This window comes from Mustela lutreola, chromosome 5, assembly GCF_030435805.1.
Source record: "Mustela lutreola isolate mMusLut2 chromosome 5, mMusLut2.pri, whole genome shotgun sequence".
In the NCBI taxonomy this organism is placed as follows: Eukaryota; Metazoa; Chordata; class Mammalia; order Carnivora; family Mustelidae; genus Mustela; species Mustela lutreola.
In genome coordinates this window covers 112,131,277-112,151,919 of record NC_081294.1, presented here as the reverse complement: position 1 = coordinate 112,151,919, position 20,643 = coordinate 112,131,277, and the positions used below count along the sequence as shown (strand labels likewise).

Sequence of the window (20,643 nt, the reverse complement as noted above, 5' to 3'; positions counted from 1 at the left end):
TTTGAAAAAATTTGCATTGTTTTAAATTTGTTTTCATTTGAAAACTAGGTAGAAAGGAAATGTCTTATGTGTTGGCAACATTATTTTCTCAGCACCTCTCACAGTGTCTTATGCACAGAAAATTCATTGCACCTCTGTTGATTGAACAAACTGCTAAGAGATGCACTTATGTTGAGGCCAATAGAGTAAGAAAAATGCATACTGACAATGAAATTGAAAGACAGAAATATATCACCATTTTCTTGGTGAATCTTCATAGAACATGGTAATAATAAACAAAATATTTTATGCTCTTATGATTCAGAAACACTTGTGAGATGTCAATCTACTTTGTGTAGTAGATGTCAATCTACTGTATGTGAGTATGTGAGTGAGAAAAAAAGGTTAATAAGCATGTTCAAAAATCATCCTATCACTAAACAGCAACTTTATTATTAATAATATTATTGTAATCATTTTACTAATAATATTCTTATTATCATTATTTTAGTGGTGACCATGAGGGTAGATATGACTGCCAAATATTTATAAGTATTGTTTTATAAGTACAGTTGTGCAAGGGAATATCATCTCTAAATACCAAACCTATGCACTTGATGAATGTAAACGGCCTGGTCATTTTTTTTTAGTCTTAAACAATACTATTAATTTTAGATTCAGAGGATAGAAACTGTGTGAAAGGAAGTATTTCTTCTTAGAGCAATTCCTTTTGCATTAGGTATAACACAAAGGTTATAAGAGAAACTTAAGCTGATATAGGGTCAAGAAATAAACACTTGCTAACTTTAAAAATTAAGTAATAGAATAAAAAGAATATTTAATTATCACAGGGAATTAGTTATTATTAATTTCCTCAAGTGATGCTGAGCAAGGAATGCAAAATATAGGAAATTTCAGTTTCAAAATAGATGACCCTGGAACAATTATATATAAAAGATTTAAAATATTCAGTTAAAATTTAAATGCCATAAGGAGGGACCTAGCTGATGCATTCCTATGGTGAACATCATCACAGAGGAAATCTTCACCCAATAGCTTATCTGATTATAAATATGCTTTCCATTAACAGATTGACTGAAAGTGATTATATTTCATATGTATCGTTCCACTTTTATTGATTCCAGGCACAGGAAACACATGAGCTCTCATGCATATGGTTCCTTCTAAGATTTTGATTGAAAATTTTACTCAGTTTCTTTTTTTTTTTTTTAAAGATTTTATTTATTTATTTGTAAGATTGAGAGTGAGAGCGAGCACAGGCAGACAGAGTGGCAGGCAGAGGCAGAGGGAGAAGCAGGCTCCCCGAGGAGCAAGGAGCCCGATGTGGGACTCGATCCCAGGACGCTGGGATCATGACCTGAGCCAAAGGCAGCTGCTTAACCAACTGAGCCACCCAGGCGTCCCTTTTACTCAGTTTCTAAGTTATTAGTTTTTGAAGTTTTTACGTCTTCTGTTTTAGAAATAAACATAATACAAATTAAATTTTCTTATGGCCTACCTAGTTCCTTTTAGGAATATTTTGCTTTGTCTTATTCTTCCTTTCACCAAAATCACACTTTAAAAGTGGTTGTGTGGGGATGCCTGGGTGGCTCAATTGGTTAAGCAGCTGCATACAGCTTAGATCCTGAGTCCCCATATCAGGCTCTTTGCTCAGCAGGGAGCCTGCTTCTCCCTCCCTGCAGCTCCCCCCTGGCTTCTGTTCACTCTCCCGCCCTCTCTGTCTCTGACAAATAAATGAAATATATTTTCAAAACCTGATTGTGTGGATATAAAATTAGTATGCATTATGTCCATGTTTTCATTTCTAAGTCCTGACAAATCAAATGACTTTAAAACAACAAAAAGAACCAAATAAACAGCAGTATGATAATAATCAATATTATTGAGAAATATTTATCAACATGAAACCCCTTAATTCCAGGTGCCTATATGATTTGGTGTTTGCTTTTAATAAGTGCAATATATTTTTCTAAATTCTATGTTCCCATATAATGAGGTTTTATATTTTCATCATTATCATATTAACTATAAATGTACATTAAGTACTAAATGTATGTGAGGCACTCTGCATAGATTCTTACATGTATATTACCTCACTTAATACAGGTAATGACCCTCTGGGGTTGTTATTATCTCTGTCATCCACAAAAGGACAGTAGGGTACTTGGTGGGAGTTAAATATGCCCCAGGGTCATACAGAGACTAGTACTAATAGGAGTCAAATCCAGGTAGTGTGATTTGAACAACTGCACTCCTGATTGTCTTCAGAGATGGCTGTATCTTTAACTTCAAAAAGAGATTTTAAAAAAATGGAATGGACATTGAGTTGAGAATAACAATCTTTAGTCACAAAATATTTCTTAGAACTGTAATAGGACACTGGAATTTTATTAAGGTGCTGACTTGTGCTTTCTTTTTAAAAAAATCTCTGTTTTATCTCAAACCTTAAAAATAGCAGAGTGAACTTAAGGATATGAGGAAATGTAGTTTTCTGCAGAACTTTTGTAAGTTATATATTTAAGTTTAAATATTTAAAATGAAAATAGAATCATGAATACAGTATTTTATGTACAATATATTATTTATGAGGATTAAAAGCCCAATATAGAAATTTGCATATCTAATTTTTCTTGGGTATTATTTTTTCTCAAATAAGAAGTAATTTTGGAGAATGTTATCTTTTTAAGTTACTTTAAATCATTCTCTCAAGGACTCACTGACACAAATTTTAATAGCATAAAACTAAAAATATGGATTAGTCAAACATCAAAGTATGTGCTTCTTATTTATTTATTTATCTATTTATTTTTAATTTTTTTATTTTTTATAAACATATATTTTTATCCCCAGGGGTACAGGTGTGTGAATCACCAGGTTTACACACTTCACAGCACTCACCAAAGCACATACCCTCCCCAATGTCCATAATCCCACCCGCTTCTCCCAAACCCCCTCCCCCCCAGCAACCCTCAGTTTGTTTTGTGAGATTAAGAGTCACTTAGGGTTTGTCTCCCTCCCAATCCCATCTTGTTTCATTGATTCTTCCCGTACCCACTTAAGCCCCTTATTTATTTATTTTTTAAAAAGATTTTATTTATTTATTTGAGAGAGAGAGCATGAGCGGGATCGAGGGAGTGGAGGGAGGAAGGGACAAAAGGAGAGGGAGAAGCAGATTCCCAGCTGCAAGCAGCCTTGATCCCAGGATCCTGGGATCCTGAAATGAGCCTAAGTCAGATGCTAAACCCCCTGAGCCACTCACGTGTCCCTAAAATATTTGTGTTTTAAACTTGAGTAGACATCAATCCATTTCAAAAAGAACGTTTATATTTAAATATAAAGCAGATGTAAATGACTTGATGTGAACTGATAATTTGCTGTTACAATTTCCTATTCCACCAAAAGTTTGAATGATTCCCTGATGTTACATTTTCTATGTGTAATGATAGTTTAGTTTAATTTTTTACTAAGAGATATTCATTCATACATGAAATTCAGTTTTTAATTCATTAATGTTAAAATGCACAGATGCGTGTGTGTGTGTGTGTGTGTGTGATTGTTATCCATGATTTTCCTGGCCTAATCAACTTAAAAGAATTTGTTCATATTAATAGTTCCCTGACACACATCATTATATTTTATGTAAATTTTTGAACTCTTAGTAGGCATCATCTAGTACTATTAGTCTCATAAGTTTTATAAACAGGCTGTTCTTCTACCATGTTCTTATTTCTCTCACCTTACTTGATGGATGCTGTTCATTAAGTTACTTAAGACATCATCAAAATGCATTAAAATTGAGTTAACTCAGAAATTAAAAAAATGATACTATTTGTATCAATGTGCCAGTTAGGAATTTAGCCTCTAAACTTCAGATCCACGTTGGACTGGCTTTTCTGTGATCCTGGAGCTGGACCCTCTAAATATTCCTCCTTTGCCAGCTGTCATGAAACTAAGCTTTGTCAGTAGAGTGTATAGGAGGGACCCTGGAAAACAAAGGGATTCTCTTCTGGGGCCCATTGTGTTTCTATAGGCAGGATTTTAGCATGTGTATGTGATTTCTGCAGTGTCCAGCACTTGCAACACAGCGTGCCTCTCTAAGACTAGGCTGCTGCAGCACCTGGCTGAACAGGGTCAGGTAGACTGGTACTTCCTTTAGGGCCTGCCTAGCCCCTCTCAAGCAGCTTGGTAGTACTGAGAAGGAAGACCTTCTTTCTGCCCTATGGTCTTTCTAGCTGGACTTAGAATCAAGTTGACATAAGACAGGTTAACAGAAGAAATGAAAATTAAAAGGTGTACAAATGGGGAATCCACATAGACATGAAATTCCAAAAACAATGAGGCCCCAAGTATCTTATATGAGCTAAGGAGAGGGGTAGGAGCTTGAGGATACAAAAGGAAGAAAGCTCATTAGCAAGAAGGTGAAAGGAGATGCTTGGGAGAACAAGGTTGCTCTAATATGCACATAAGTTCCATAGATAAAGGGAAGTCTCTGTTAATTGCTCTCTTCTTATTATAGGCTGTCCATTCCATTGTAAATTTATGCAATTGTGGGGGAGTCAGAGAATGATTCCTGTGTTTAGTTTTGATTACTTTTAACTGAAAACACTCTTTCTGCCAAAGTGGGCCACCTTGGGCAGCCTGCTCTGGGGCCCCACAGAAGCCTCAGGGAATGTCTCCACTACCCAGAGTTACAGCTATTTACTGTCCAAGGATATCTGCAACTCAGGCCTTTCAAATGTCCAGCACGGGGATTGAACATTTCCGTCTCAGCCCTAGGGGTAGCTCCTCTTTTCTTTTTATCCATCTATCTATCTATTTATTTATTTATTTTTAACTTTCTTTAAAAATTTATTTATTTATTTATTTATTTGACAGAGAGAGATCACAAGTAGACAGAGAGGCAGGCAGAGAAGGGAGAAGCAGGCCCCCTGCCGAGCAGAGAGCCCGATGTGGGGCTCCATCCCAGGACCCTGAGATCATGACCTGAGCTGAAGGCAGGGGCTTAACCCACTGAGCCACCCCAGTGCCCCCCACCCCCTTTTCTTTTTTAAAAATGTTTTATTTATTTACTTGAGAGAAAGAGTAAGAGAGAGTACGAGAGAGGCGTGAGGGGCAGAGGGAGATGCAGGCTCCCTGCTCAGCAGGAAGCCTGATGTGGGGCTTGATCTTGAGACTCTAGGATCCTGACCTGAGCTGAAGACAGATGCCTAACTGAGTGAGCCACCCAGACACCCCAACATCTTTTACTCCTGTGTTCTTTAGAGTTCTTTTTCTCCTTCCTCGCCAATCCTCTATTTCCCAATTCCCTGTTATAGTTAGTAATTCCTTATATTAAACTTTTCTTGTTCAAATTATTGTACAGTTTCTTTCTTCTGGTTAGGCTCTCCTCATGGATATAATCAATAACAAACAGTTATGTATACTGTACATCTTTAGTGAGACCAAAGATTTTTCAGTGTATGTTTTTGAAGGGATATCTGTGTATAAGATATGTGTACAATACCTAGGGAGTAGAGAGAAGACTGGGAGTCCACCAAGATAGCATTTATAATAGAATTTCCTCATAATAACTCCGTTTACTGTGACACTGAAACATAGCTAATAGGGCACTGGAAAGCACTTAATTAGTGGAGGTAACTCACCTAGACAATGAAATTAATGCAAATAACCACAACAAGATAGTTTTAAATGTATCAACATGTCAAGGTTCTTGTCAATTTTATTTTCATATTGAAATAAATAAATTTAATGCATGAATGTGTAGGAGAAATAGTCATTCCCAGGCAATTTTATATCCCTGTTGTGAGTAAGTGATGCATGAGTCCACTGAAGACTTAGAAGGTTTAAAATAGAATAGATGTCAACTTGAAAAGTACTTAACTTCACTTCAGATATCTCCTCTCCAAAAATGCCTATTAAGTTGGGAGTCACTGGAATCAAGTAGAAGAAAGTAAAAGCTAATCAAGGGAGTGACTTCATCATCTATGCATTCCTAGCAGCTAACACACCTAGGTCCTCCTGCATTTTGGGCACTCAATAAAAATGTGTCAAATGGATGAGTGGATTTAGCTAGATGCGGCTGGGATTTTACTTTTCTCTTTGTAAAGTACAATATTAAAGGATTTAATACACGAAGAAGAGATTATAACTTTATGAGTCCATTATAGGAACTAATCTTTGCTCATAAAATACAGCCTTAATAGTAGAGAGTCATGTTAGGTAGTAGCTGTTTTCACTTTCTGGCAATATAAAGAGAGTGGGAAAGATAGAAGCTTTGTTTTTAAAACACCGAGAAATGTTTATATATTTTATAACACTGGAAAATCAGTATTCTTATTGCAAGCCACATCTCAATTTGCTATCATTAGGTCAAATTTTTACTACAGATTTCTTTAACCTATTCTTTCTATATAAACAGTTGCATTAACGTGGATACTAGGGAAATTCTTGTCTTCTAAGAAGTCAGTTTGGGGATAAGAAGAAATACCACAAGCTATAAATACCACATTCTTCAACAATCCCTGTTCCGTACCACTCCATTTCTGGCCTCTAGGACAAAGTAAGATAACTAAGTCTCAATTTCCCCACTTGCAGATGACAATAACAATATGCTTTGTCTTATGGCATTTTGAGGATCCAAGAAGATAGTATACGTATGTTGTTTTGAGGATTCAAGAAGACAGCGTAAGTAAACATGTTTTAAAAATTGCTAAGTAATAAAAAGTATAATTTTATAATAAGACCATGTTATAAGGCATGATTAAAAGCATGCTTCCACAAAGTTAGTACAGGTATATTGATTAGTATTTGCATGGGCCTATCTGGCAGTAGTGGGTGCTATGGAGGTGTGCTGACATTATTATGTAGTAGACAAAAGTACAATATTTGAAACCAAACCAGCCCAACATGGGTTAAGATCCATAATCTGTCCTTCAGTAAGTGAAATACTTTGGGCAAGGTATTTAATTTCACTATTCTCATTTTTCTCATCCTTAAAATGGGACGACAATGCTTAGTTTATAGAGTCATGAAATAAAAATGAACAAGTACTTATCACACAGTATATGAGACATAGTAAGTCCCCTATTAATGATACCTCATTATATAATGAATCAGTTACTTTGCCCACAGATGACAAATTGGACTAATTGTATACTCCAAAACTGAAAGTTTTGTACAGGTGTTTTAAGCACTTCTCCGTTTTTCTGAAATCTTTGGATGCAGTTCAGATCAGAATTTGTGTAAGACGATAAAATCATGCAGAACAGATGTATTTGGAACTTCATTGAATTGGCTTGGTTATTAGTTCTTTAATTTTTATATGCATAAAAATTACTTGGGGTGCTTATAATAGATGCAGAATATCAGATTTTAGTTCCAGAGATTTGATTTTGGGAATGTGTTGTGTGTCTTGGCAATTAATGCCTAAAATCGTGATTCTGATATGGGTGATGCTGCTAAGAGCTATTGCTCTTAGTATGTCATGTTTGGGAGGACAATGCTGATTATACATTATTACTTTTCATTGTGCATATATTCCAGGATAATCTATGATTTCTACTTTCTCTTCTAAAAGGTTTTCCCTTTGTTATATTGAGGAAAAAAATTTTGGAACCACATGATATGGTACATTTGAAATAGCTGCATTATGAAAAGTAATTACAAATATAATATAAAATTGAGATAGAATTTGAAAAGACTTAAAGAAATCCATCTATGAAAATATATATTTGCTTTATAAATATTTTTGTGCATTTTGAATTGCTCTATTTTGTGATATTGATTTATTTTCCAATTGCATTTCAGTCAGTTTTTAGAGGGTAGTCTAAAAAAACAGAAAACAGAAAAAGACTTAGTTTTTTATGCTTTCCATAGATAATATAAAATCCCTGAGGATATTTCTAGTGGTTGTTTTATTTGTTCAAACTTTCAGTTCTTTATATAAGATATTCTGGAAATTTAGAGATTTGCCAACAATCATACTAATTTTATTGATTTGTGTGTGGTTCATATTGTCTGTTTTAATATTTATGTTAATTAAATATTTTTTCAAATGGTCTTAATAAAAAAAAGTAAATTATTTATTTAAACATATCTGTACAAACACAGCCTCATACTCACACTTAGAAGACTTTAGAATTAAGCCAAAGGAATTGTTAAACAATTGAGATTAATACTATTTTTCATTTACTATTATAGCACTAATAATAATGATGATAATTTTGATAGTTAACATTAGCTGAACACTGGTTATTTGCCACTTATACTTCATTATAATTTGTGAAATAAATGTTATTGTCATTCTATTTTATGAATGAGGAAACTGATGTTCAGAGTAGGAGGCCCAAGATTACACAGGTTGTAAGTGGTAGCATTGGAATTTGAGCTAGTTTATCTGATTCTGGAATTTGAAAATTTAAGTAATATACTAATAATTTGCTTTAAGAAAAAATAATTCTAAATGTGGAAAAGAATAGTTTCACAAATTTTCACTGATGAAATAAAGCATTTTCCTTTCATTTGGAAAGAAGTGGAAAATAAAAACATGCACTTAGTTTCCTTTAAAAATCTAAATTAGTTTTCTTAGTAAATACATGCATTCCAAATAAATGCATACTTTATTTGTACACTGACTGACTACTGCTAGGCTAGAAATTGACAAAAGATATCAATAGACACAAGCACGTAAGAGGAGATTCTTTTTTTTTTTAAAATTAATTTATTTATTTTAGAGAGCAAGAGCAAGCACAAATCGGAGAGGGGCAAATGGAGAGGGAGAGAGAGAATCTCAAGCAGACTCTCACTAAGCACAGAGCCTGCTGCCAAGATCATGACCTGAGCTGAAACTAACAGTCAGATACTAGCCTACTGAGCCACACAGGCACCCCAAGGGGAGATTCTTTCAAGTAACATCTACAAGAAGATGGCTTCCACCTAGAGCAGAGAACACGGCAGCATCATTGCAACAGAAAGCTTTGCTTTCTTAATCCATGTACCTGCCCCAGAGGTCACACACAACAGTGGCTGGGTCTGCTGACTTGCCACAATTATGGGCAAGACTTAAAGCAACTGTAGAAATGGTTATAAGGTAAGCTCATATTCACTCTGAGGATATACATATTTTGTCAAAATATGTATCTATCATAATCGTAAGCTTCAGAATAAGTAGGGACTTTTCACAGCATATTCCTGTGTGAATACTTTGAATAGGACAGAATTAGTCTTTACTTTCCCTTACTAAGAAGCAGGGCCTTACTGAAATTCTATTTTCATGCACCTAAAATTATCTAAACGTTCAGCAAGATGAATGTGAAAATTAGTTTATTCAGACATTGACTATTTAGAAATGGTCTGAATTTTATTAAACTCTGAACAAAATTAAAATCAGTTTTGTTAGTTTATAAAGACAATTTGAGAACACACAAAAAGTGATGCTATTAAAGTTATGTTATATTGTGTTTTCCTGAGTATATCACTGTTATGTCTAAATTTTAGGAAAAGAGCTCAGGCAGAGCAAAAAATTAAACTGTTTTTATATTGAGGGTAACTCTGTTTCTATATTTTTTGAATAAATGAATGAAGGAATGAAGGTATCCTGACAGGAAGGAATGATAAAGGAAGAAGAAAGAGACGGAGGGAGGAAGGGAAAGAGTAAGCAAGATCAGATCAGAAGGTAAGGATCAGAGCCTGGATATAAAAAACAGTAGAGTCAGAAGGGAGTTTATATATGAGTAAATGGCAAGACTAAGAAACTGGCCTTGATGAAATAGAAAAAGTAACAGCATTTAAATGTAAGAAATGATGAAGAACTTGCTTCCATAAAGGTGATGTTGAATTATAATATATCCAAGAAGAAATACTTTAGGGTAATAACTACGTCCTAGGTGTTGCAGTGGAAGGGTGGAGTAAATGTAACTGAAGGTTTTTTTCTTCTTTTTTTAATAAAAAGAAATAATATAAAATCATGGGCTAATGTTTTGGTGGGTTATCAATTACCTTGAGAATTTACCAAAAATGACAAAGAAACTCTAGGTAAATGAAAAAATGGAGAGTCAAGTGTCAAAGTTATTGGTCCACTAAAGAGACCAAATGCCCTCATCCTTCTTGTATTGGAAATAGTATACATTACGGAAGATGAAATTATTTAAATACTTGTATTAAATGCGTTTTTTAAAAAGTCAATTATTTTTTGAGCTGCACTTATATGCCAGGTATTGTGTTAAAATACACTTTTAATAGTTGCTCAATTATACTAAATCAGATTTCTATATAGCCTTAAGCCCCTTCCTCATTTATTCCTCCACTGAGATATTTCCTTCAGTGTAATGGTAAAATATCGTCCTTCAGTAACCTTGGACTTTAATATATCACTGACATAACGACAGAAGCAATTACATGGTGTGAAAAGCTTGAATTGCTTCATAACACACTTCCTAATTTCCTGTTTTGTTAGTATTAATGCTAAAGCAGGAAGACACTCAATTTAAAATGAAATTTATGGAACATGTGAATGATGTCTTTATATTAAATGTTATCTTTATATTAAATTGTTATCTTTCAACAAATAAATTGACAAATTACATTATCCATTATAATAAAATCAATCTCATTTTTGGGACTGGTAATATTCATTACAATTTGACAATAAATACTCAAGTGGAAATAAAAATCACAAATTTTGCTTATTTTACATTAGAAAGTAGATATTCTCAAAAAGCTCTCTTTGAAGTTTGATCAACAAAATATATGTGATTACTATCTCAAACTACTTTAAATAAATTGATAATTGAAGTAATAGTCCTAACTGTGGTAATATTCTTTAATGTAAGGCAATATTTAAATTTATTCTAGTATGAATATGTAAATGCAAGTTTCCATCCTTCAGTGATGAAAACTGTGTTACGATGAGACAATCTATTTGCTTTATATACTGAAAGAATTTTGACTTTTCCATTACTATTACAAAACAGAAGAAAACACAAATAGGACTGTTGCTGAGAAAAGTTTCAAGATAATTTTTCTGCTCCTCTTTTTCTACATAGACACAGAATAGTGAGTAAAAATTATGGTTTCTGTCTCTTTTTTTTTTTTTAAGATTTTATTTATTTGACAGACAGAGATCACAAGTAGGCAGAGAGGCAGGCAGATAGAGAGTGAGAGAAGGAAGCAGGCTCCCTGCTGAGCAGAGAGCCGGACGTGGGACTGGATCCCAGGACCCTGAGATCATGACCTGAGCCGAAGGCAGCGGCTTAACCCACTGAGCCACCCAGGCGCCCCGGTTTCTGTCTCTTAATATGAACTGAATAAGAAACATTCACTATTAATACAGGATACTAGGATGAATTTCCAGAAAATCAGCCCATTCATTTATTCATTCTCTCATGCAGTAGGTATTTACTGAGCACTGACTTTATGAAACTCTCAGACTCTGTGGAATGAGACACACAAAAGAGAAGCAATTTCTCCCCCCACTGGATTTCTGGCAAGAATTGGAATGTATTCAACTGAGATTAAGTCAAATATAAAGATACAAGCAAAGAGAAAAAGCTTTAAGAAAACAGAACTTTAATACAGGAAAAAAAGATACATAGCTACATTTAGTATGATAAAAAATACTAAAAATAAAATACAATAGAAATGTCCTTGAAAAGAAAAAAAAATATATATATATATACATCTATAATAAAACAGCAGCTAGATATTACTTTTTTGTAAATTACTGAATATTTATAATCTAACCTTAAAGTAAACTAAAATGACCTATTTTGGAAAATAAATTAGGTTAGAGAAACATTTAAAAAATCTGCCTTTTGCAAGACTACCAAATGCAAATCTCCTGATTGCTTTGTACTATATTCATCATGAATATGAATGTATAAAACAACTGAAATATAACATCAAAATAAAATATAGTAAAAGTATATTTATCAAACTAGGCCCTAGATAATTTCCTAAAGATATCTTTGTGGAAGATATTTTAATCAGCCATGAAACTAAATGGTGTTCCAATTTGCAATGGAATTTGAATACCTTAATGATATTTTCTATTAAGATATAATTTTAAATATTATCATTACTTTTCAATGCTGTATTAAACATCTGGCAAATTACCAATAGTAGTATTTTTGGATTTGAATGAAATAGTTTAATGGCTTTTTCTTTCTAGTCAAATTAGCAAGCAGGAAAATCATTGATAATGTTACTGTGGTGATTGATACTGATAATGAAGATAACTGAATGAATTAGCAGGTGATGGTCTAAATTTCCAGAAGGAATTTCTATGGGTTCTCAACATCTCCAAATCTATACAGGAAGTTGAGACAAGAAGTCAGTACTTCTGGGATGTCTTACTGCCTTCCTGCTATCTTCTGATGTCTTACTGAAACTAGACCTGAAATAGGGAGATTCATCTGAAATTCCTTCAAGGAAAGATCTTCCTTTAGATTCTGTAAATGTTCAGAAAGACTTGGTTAGATTAGCCATTGAAAATCTTCATAGAAAGGAGTTGAAAGAGAAAGAGTCACATCCATACATGGATCATAGTCTAAACATCCAATCAGAAAAAGACATTCAAGAAGTAAAGAATATAAAGGAAATAGACTTGTCTTTGTCAGAAGACAAGCATCTTTTTGCTCTCATACTCTGAGGATTTTGAAGTGTCTTCTTTTAAGAAAGACATTTCAGCTGAATTGTACAAACATGACTTCAGGTGTCATCTTTGTTGTCACTCAGGAAAGACTCAGTGTTGCAAAGACAAATCACAGCCAACCAGAAACTCTACAAGTAGAGCCATTAGCTTTGGCAGTGATGATGAAATTAGTGAGTGCCTCAGTGAGAAAAGCCTTTCTGTTCATAGGAGTGTCCACTTGGAGGGGCTGTTTGAACTCAAGTACCCTACTGAGCTTATGAAAAGTAAGGAGCTCAATGATATAGAGCATGGACAGGGAATTACAGAATTCCATTCCTTGGTTTCAGTTTCTGTGGTAGAAGAGTTACATGATTTCCATATTGGTGATAGAGTGTTGACTGGCAATGTTCAGCCAGAAACTCTTCCATTCAAAGGTGTGACTAGTTTTGCTAAAGGATTTTGGGCTGGAGTGGATAAAGCTGAAGGAAATAAAAATGGAACATATGATGGCATTGTATACTCTGTGTGCAAAGAGAAGCATGGTACTTTTGCTCTTCCTCAGAAAGTATCTCACATTCCAGAAAACTTTGAGGACTATGTACACATAAATAAAGATGAAGAGTCTTATTGAGATGGACAGTATCAATTTCATAATCAAGAACAAAAAGATATAGTGGATTCAAAGTCTGACAAAGAAAAGGATGCAGTTGAATATTTTTATGAGAACTCTCTAGTATGCATGATATAGAAGCCCCACTTGATTGAAGCCTTAAAATAGAAACAGACAACATTCAGGACATTTCTGGGGTACTTGAAACCCATGTTTACCAGCAGTCTTTGGTGGATTCACTGATCTGTTTAAAGGAAAACAAAGACCTTGTTTCTGCTGCCATAGAAAGTGTTTCCATTGCTCTAGAAGGCAATATTTTAGATAATAACTTTTCTGAAGAGTTAAGAAGAAATAGCAGCTGACAGAAATGGAAGAGAACCTATATCCCAAGGTGTCAGAAAAGCTTTCTACTCTGCTTCTGGATCTTTTAATGAGAGAAGAGAACCAGTTGGAAGCTCAGTTGAGGTCATCACAAAGTGAGGGGAAAAAGTCAAAGCAACAGCTAGAACAAGTCAGCTTACTGACAAACACTTTACTAATAGTCTTTGTGAAGGACATGGTCAATCAACTACAAGAAATCAAAAAAGTTAGGAATGGAAAAATCCAACTTAGCAATCAGGAGATTGTTGATGATGATAAAATAAAAGTACCACCCCAAGCCCTATCCCCAAATCTTGAGGAACATTCATCAAGTGTTCCAGCTTGCTTCTTAAGGTTTGAATTGGAAAATGAAAAAGAAGAGATTTCTTCACCAGATATATACCCCAGACCTGAGAGGCCAGTATTTGGCACCAGTAGGCAGGAAAAGGCAGGAAGAACTTGTGAAGAGACTTGCCGAACTTGAGATCAGCCGGGGGTTCCTGAGTGTGTAAGGGGATGATCAGGAAGAGCTCCTCAGAAGCCATGTGAAACACTATTGGCAGTCTCACATACAATAGAGGAAGTAGAAATTCTTGCCCATAATGCAGCAGAAGAACTTTGGAAATGGAAAGAATTAGGTCATGATCTTCATAGCATTAGCATTCTTATTACAAAACTGGTCTAGATTTAGAAAGCACTAATGAAAGGGTCTACAAACAAGTGGTTTTTGACTTAACAAAACAAGACCTTGATCAGAGACACTATTGATATTCTGAATCAGATCACTGAGAAACAGGAGAATACTAATTGTGTGACATCTTGCAAATAAACTGAACATTGAGCGCTTAAAAAAAGAAAAAAAGGCATGTCATGCGATGATAGGTTATAAAGAGGGGGAAATGGAAGAAAAAAAAATCAGAATATTGGTACTTCTTGGTGTTTTCTGAGTCTTGCAAGAAAGAATAGAGGTAGAAATAGAAGGCACTAATTCTGTCCTAAAAGTTGCTTTCTACTTCTGACCTGCAATCAAAATTGACTGAGAGTTCCACAGTCTGTAGTTTCCAGGGTTAAAAAGACTAAATTGTAAGGGTTATTATGATGGTTTTGAAGCTACAACTCTAACAGGAAGTAATTCAGTGACATGCTTTTGCCAAGTACTTTCCTTTGAGTGTTTTCCACAAATAAGTGTAGGAGCCTACAACAAAATTGCTTTAAGACAGCAGCAGGCAAAGCCAAATTGCTTTAAAACCTTTAAACTAAAGGCCAGGATATGAACAGCGTTGTAGAGGCCAGTAGAAAAAGAATAGAGACTTTAAGACTTCAAACTCAAAGATTTTATCTAGATAAGATCCTTGACTGTGACTGCATATAATTTACCAGAAAGATACAATTCTTTCCCGTTGAAGGTTATAAATCCTCATTCTGACAAACTCAGGTTTTACCTAATCAAACAGATGTGGACAGAAGTGATATATGTCATTATAGGGCAGAGTCAGTATATGGTTCTTTTCCCTCTATTTCAAGAAATACAATGCTATAAAGAGAGCTTGAGTCCTAGAATGAAGTCAGTGTGGGCTATGACCATCTATCAATAGATTTGTGATTGAAAATATATAAACATTTGTTACTGTCAAATCTGACATTTTGGGATTCTTTATTACCACAACATATCAATCTGATTTTATATAAAGTCTTATTACCTTGGGAAGCCAAGAGAATGTTCAAAAGATAGTAATTGGCCTGTTATCTCAATTATTACATATGGGTCTTCATTATGGAAATAAAAGACAGCAAGCATAATGAGAGATATGAAAGGCTGGGAGTGGGGAAAATTTGATCAAAGGCACAAGGGGGAATGATTCCCATAATTTTTGAAAACTGGGATAAGTACTGAGGAAATTAACTAGAATCCACGAAAGTATTGGTAGCATTCTGAGGTTAATTCTACGTGTCAACTTGGCTAGGCTATAGTACCAAACATCAGTCTAGAATTTGCTCTGTAGTGACTTTTTAGATATGATCAATATTTTAGATATGATTAATATTTTTAGATGTGATTAATATGATTAGTATGAATATTAGATCTAGTAGTCTTTGAATAGAATAGATTACCTTTCATAATTTGAGTGGGCCTCATGCATTCAGTTGACAGCCTTAAGAGAAAAGGTGTCCATACCCCTACTGGACTATGGTATTTGGAGTATAATTTTTTCTACAAAGCAGATGAATTAAAAATAATGGTCTTGGGTTACCACAATTGTCAGTGAAAATACATAGTAAATGGGAAAAGATCAATTCTAAAGGATAAAAATAGGGCAGATACTATAATTAAAAAAAAATTAAGCTACTTTTTGGAACAGTTTTAGGTTCAAAGAGAAATTGAGCAGAACGTACACAGAGTTCCTATATACCCTGTCTCTATTACATGCATAGCCTCCACATTATCAACATCTTCCTACAGAGCACTACATTTGTTATAACTGATGAGCCTACACATCATTGTCATTCAGAGCACATAGTTTATTTATTTATTTATTTAAAGATTTTATTTATTTATTTGACAGACAGAGATCACAAGTAGGCAGAGAGGCTGGCAGAGAGAGAGGGGAAAGCAGGCTCCCCTCACTGGAGCAGAGAGCCCAATGCGGGACTTGATCCCAGGACCCTGAGATCATGACCTGAGCTGAAGGTAAAGGCCCAACCCACTGACCCACCCAGGCGCCCCTCAGAGCACATAGTTTAATTGGGTTCGCTCTTGGTATTATATATTCTGTGGGTTTGAACAAATGTATATTGACATGTATCCACCCTGAATATGATCATACCAGAGTACTTTCACTGCCCTAAAATTCTCTGGGTTCTGCCTATTCACTGCCTCCAATACCGTTGCCCCATTTCCCTAAATAGAATTACTGATCTTTTTATTGTTTCCATAGTTTTGCCTTTTCCAGGCTGAGAAGGCTTTCATATCACTATGAAGTTTGATCAGAGTGAAGGTCAGAGGGAAAGAATGTTGGATGAAAGCATCATGGATGGCTTTGTAGTAAATGGAAAGTTTGGCAAGACCAATGTAGAGTCCTTAAACTAAAGTCAGACAAAAACAAGGCTCATGTTTCCCAGGAATAGTCTGTCTTAGTACCATGGGAAGGAGTGTAGCCTCAGTGAAAACACAAAGATGAATTTCAAAGAGCAGCATTTAGAGTTTGTGCTCAATGGTGCTACCTGTAATAGGAGGTCTGGAAGTAAAAATCAAGGTAGACAGAAACCATTACCTATCTACTTGGTGGATTAAAATCAGATTTACAGCTTTATATTATTCTTCACCCTTTGAATCATTTTCCTTTTTAAAAAAATTTATTTCTTTTGAATAATCCATGTAGTAATTAAACAATGGCCTTTCCTTCAAATCTACACTTTTACCCTCTTTCAGTTATTTTTCCCAAATTTTCTTTCCTTTCCTTTTCTTATTTTCCTTTTTTTTTTTGTAAGAACAAGTTTTCCTAAGAATGGATTGGCAGACAGGTTTTTGATGGTGGTCACTTAGTCCTCCAGAAGGTCACTGAAGTCTGAGCAGAAGCAAGTTTTTGCTAGTTCCTGTGAGAACCAGATACTAACAATGACATATTCATCTGAATTCACTTCTGCACAAGTATTGTTTCCTGACCATTTCACCACACTATCTATTCTCATCTCCAGAATTCAGTAAATCTTGGGCAGTAAAGGTTAATCCTAACAAAAAGTATATAAGTTGACTCTTTTCTGAATACATTAGACTTTTTTTTTTTTTTACTAGAAGGCTATGAATAATCTTAAACCTTTTTATATGTGCAACATAAAATAATTTGAAAGCATATCAATCACAGAGTCTATATAAAGAAGGATTATTGATATGTTCTTTTTTTTTTTCCCTCTCTCTCCTATCTGTAGAGTTTTCCATTAAATTGGATTTTATAGGATGTAAATGCCGTGACGTATAAGCTATAAAGGTTAGGTCTGATTACGACTCAGTCAAAGAGGCTTACTTTTGATATTTTGGTCAATAATACATAAGGTTCTATAGTTTACTGCTGATAGAAATCCTCATATGTATTATGTGCACACTGATCTAATAAAAAAACATAACTTGAAATTCACTGAGTCAATTGTTTTTAAATTAACTAATTTGGGGATGCCTGGGTGGCTCAGTTGGTTAAGCCATTGCCTTCAGCTCAGATCATGATCCCAGGGTCTTGGGATAAAGTCCCACACTGGGCTCCTTGCTCAGCAGGGAGCCTGCTTTTCTCTCTACCTCTACCTGCCACTCTGCCTGCTTGTGCTCTCTCTCTGACAAATACATAAATAAATAAAATCTTAAAAAAAAAAATTAACTAATGCTATGGATTGAATGAGTCCCCCAAAATTCATACACTGAAACCCCAAACCCTAATATGATGATATTTGGGAGTGGGGTATTTAGAAGGTAATTAGAGTTAGACGAGGTCCTGAGAATAGGGTCCTCATGATGGGATTAATGCCCTTATCAAAAGAGGTGAAGACACAGCTCTGTCTGCCTGCACCAAGCAAAAATCATATGAGGACATAACCAGGAAGACGGTTTTCAGCAATACCTTGACCATGGTGGCACCCTAATCTTGATCTTCTAGCCTCTAGAAGAACCATGTGAAATAAATGTTGTTTAAGCCGTTCAGTCTATGTTAATTTGTTACAGTAGCTCATACTGAGATGACTGGTTAAATTCAAATGTAACATCCTTAATACAAACTTAAACATCCAACATAGAATTTAATTTGATCTTTAATCTCTCCTTCCCAACCTGGCCGTCCTTCCTCAGTGAAGCGAATGAGAGTGCTTTGAGGAAAATAACAACTATTTTATATATTGTAGATCTAACTGGATCTTCATGGGTAGCTTCTGGTCTCACTTAGGCCACACTTCAAAGCAAAACTCAAGATTTCATCACATTCCAAAATGAGTTTATGGAAGTTTTAACAGCTTTTGTGTCTATTTGGAGAAGGAAAATTATTTTGTCTGCCATATCACATAACCTCACCTTCCATCTAAACATCTTGATTTTTTCCCTAAATTCTATTTTTCTTCCAGATGCATCGCTGGCCTTGTCTTCTGGGGTCAAACCTCTTAATCTTCTCAACAATTCCAAATGGCTAAATAAAAACCATTTAGAGTAAATACCCAGTAGTGCAATTGCTGGGTCATAGGGCAGTTCTATTTTCAACATTTTGAGGAACCTCCATGCTGTTTTCCAGAGTGAAAAAAAAACAAAAACAAAAAAAAAACCATTTAGTGAGGTGAACCTATTTTTCTCATGAAATAATTCAGGATCTGCTCATTAAAATTAACAAAAACTTCCAGAAGTAGGAATGCTAAATTTATCACATAAATATGTAAGATTCCTAGTTAAATTTGTACTTCAGATAAATAATAAAAAATTGTAATATTGGGATATATACCTAACTGAGCCTCTTATATTTTATCTGGCAACCCCACCTGGAGATCTGACTCCCATATCCAAAACACTTTATCTAATGAAAATTAAGTGTTTTAGATTGGAATCTTAGCTCTTACATGTGTAAACTGTATGATAAACTAATCTCAATAATCACATCTATAAGATGGGGATTAGGATAAGATTTATTCATGAAGTTGTTCTCAGTAATAATGGAGATAATGCAAGTAAAACACTTTGCATGGTACTTGATATATCATAAGAGTTCAATATACTTTAGCTATTATTATATAGGATAAGGGTAACATTAAACAGTTTGCTCATTTAATACCAGATATTGGAAATGGCCCAAATGAGCTATTATTTACTTATTTTTTTGTCAAAGTATTCCCTTTAATCTAGGTTTGGAGCATATTTCAAGAGTTACTGGGAGTCCAATGACATTTTTTAAAATTCTGTTAAGCATACTAATAATTTTTTTCACTGTGTCACTCACTACCTGACACCACAGCAGGGCTACAACTTTATTAAGTAGGAAGTAGGAATATGGGCTGAACAATATAGGCTGGACTACTACAAAAGTAGTAATACATTCATGTAGTAAGAATTATGAATAACTGACATGAAAGAAATGAGAAATTAAATGTTGCCCCATGAAGTTATGCTTATTTAAAAATATTAAGCCAATGAGCTAATGTTAAAATTAAAATATACAGGGTTTCAACATTTGAAAGAGTCTTCTTCTGAGCATTTGCTCAATATTTTTTTCAGAAACAGTTGTATAGAACCATTATATTAATGATTGTTATAGCTAAATTTTTTACAGCATTTTTTATGTGCTGATTGTCTTATTTAGTCTTAACAACAGACTTATAAGGAAGGAAGTCACAATTATCTTCCCCATTTTCACAAGAGTAGGAAAGTAAGACTCAGAGGTTAATTAATTCAGAGAAGGAAATCTAAATGGAAGGCATTTGGTGCAGCCATGAACCCATGCATTTCTAGCTTTTATCTGCTAGAGTTTCCAGTTTCCTCTATCTTTATCTCGAATGGGATTTTAGATCATCCCACAAAATTTTGTTTAACCTATAATAGACAAAGAGAAACTTTAACTGACTTAACTTCATTCATTTTTTCTAAGAACTAACTTTTGGAGGCACCTGGATGTCTGAGTCATTAAGCGTCTGCCTTCGGCTCAGGTCATGATCCCAGAATCCTAGGAGTGAGCCCCGCATCAGGCTCCCTTTGTAGTGGGAAGCCTGCTTCTCCATCTCCTGCTCCCCCTCCTTGTATTCCCTCTCTCAGTGTCTCTATCTCTCTGTCAAACAAATAAGTAAAATCTTTATTAAAAAAAAAAAAAAAAGAAATAACCTTTGAAGGGCCAGCAACTGTACCTTAAGCTCTATGGGCTTTAGCCAATGGCTCATGTGAGAGAAGCAGATGGAATAATTTCTAGCTCATTCTTTAATCACATAAGGGAAGGACTAGTGCTGTCACTGAATCAATCACTTCCAAGAATTCAGGACTGGGTAACAAAGTCAAATTGCCTCTTTATATCTGGCACTGGAGGGGGATTTGACA

General features: G+C 34.7%; 1 pseudogene; it reads left to right on the top strand.

Moving 5' to 3' along the window:
* Positions 1-14,366, top strand: part of LOC131831173 (centrosome-associated protein 350-like) — a 193,972-nt pseudogene extending 179,606 nt beyond the window's left edge.
* Positions 14,367-20,643: the final 6,277 nt, after the last annotated feature.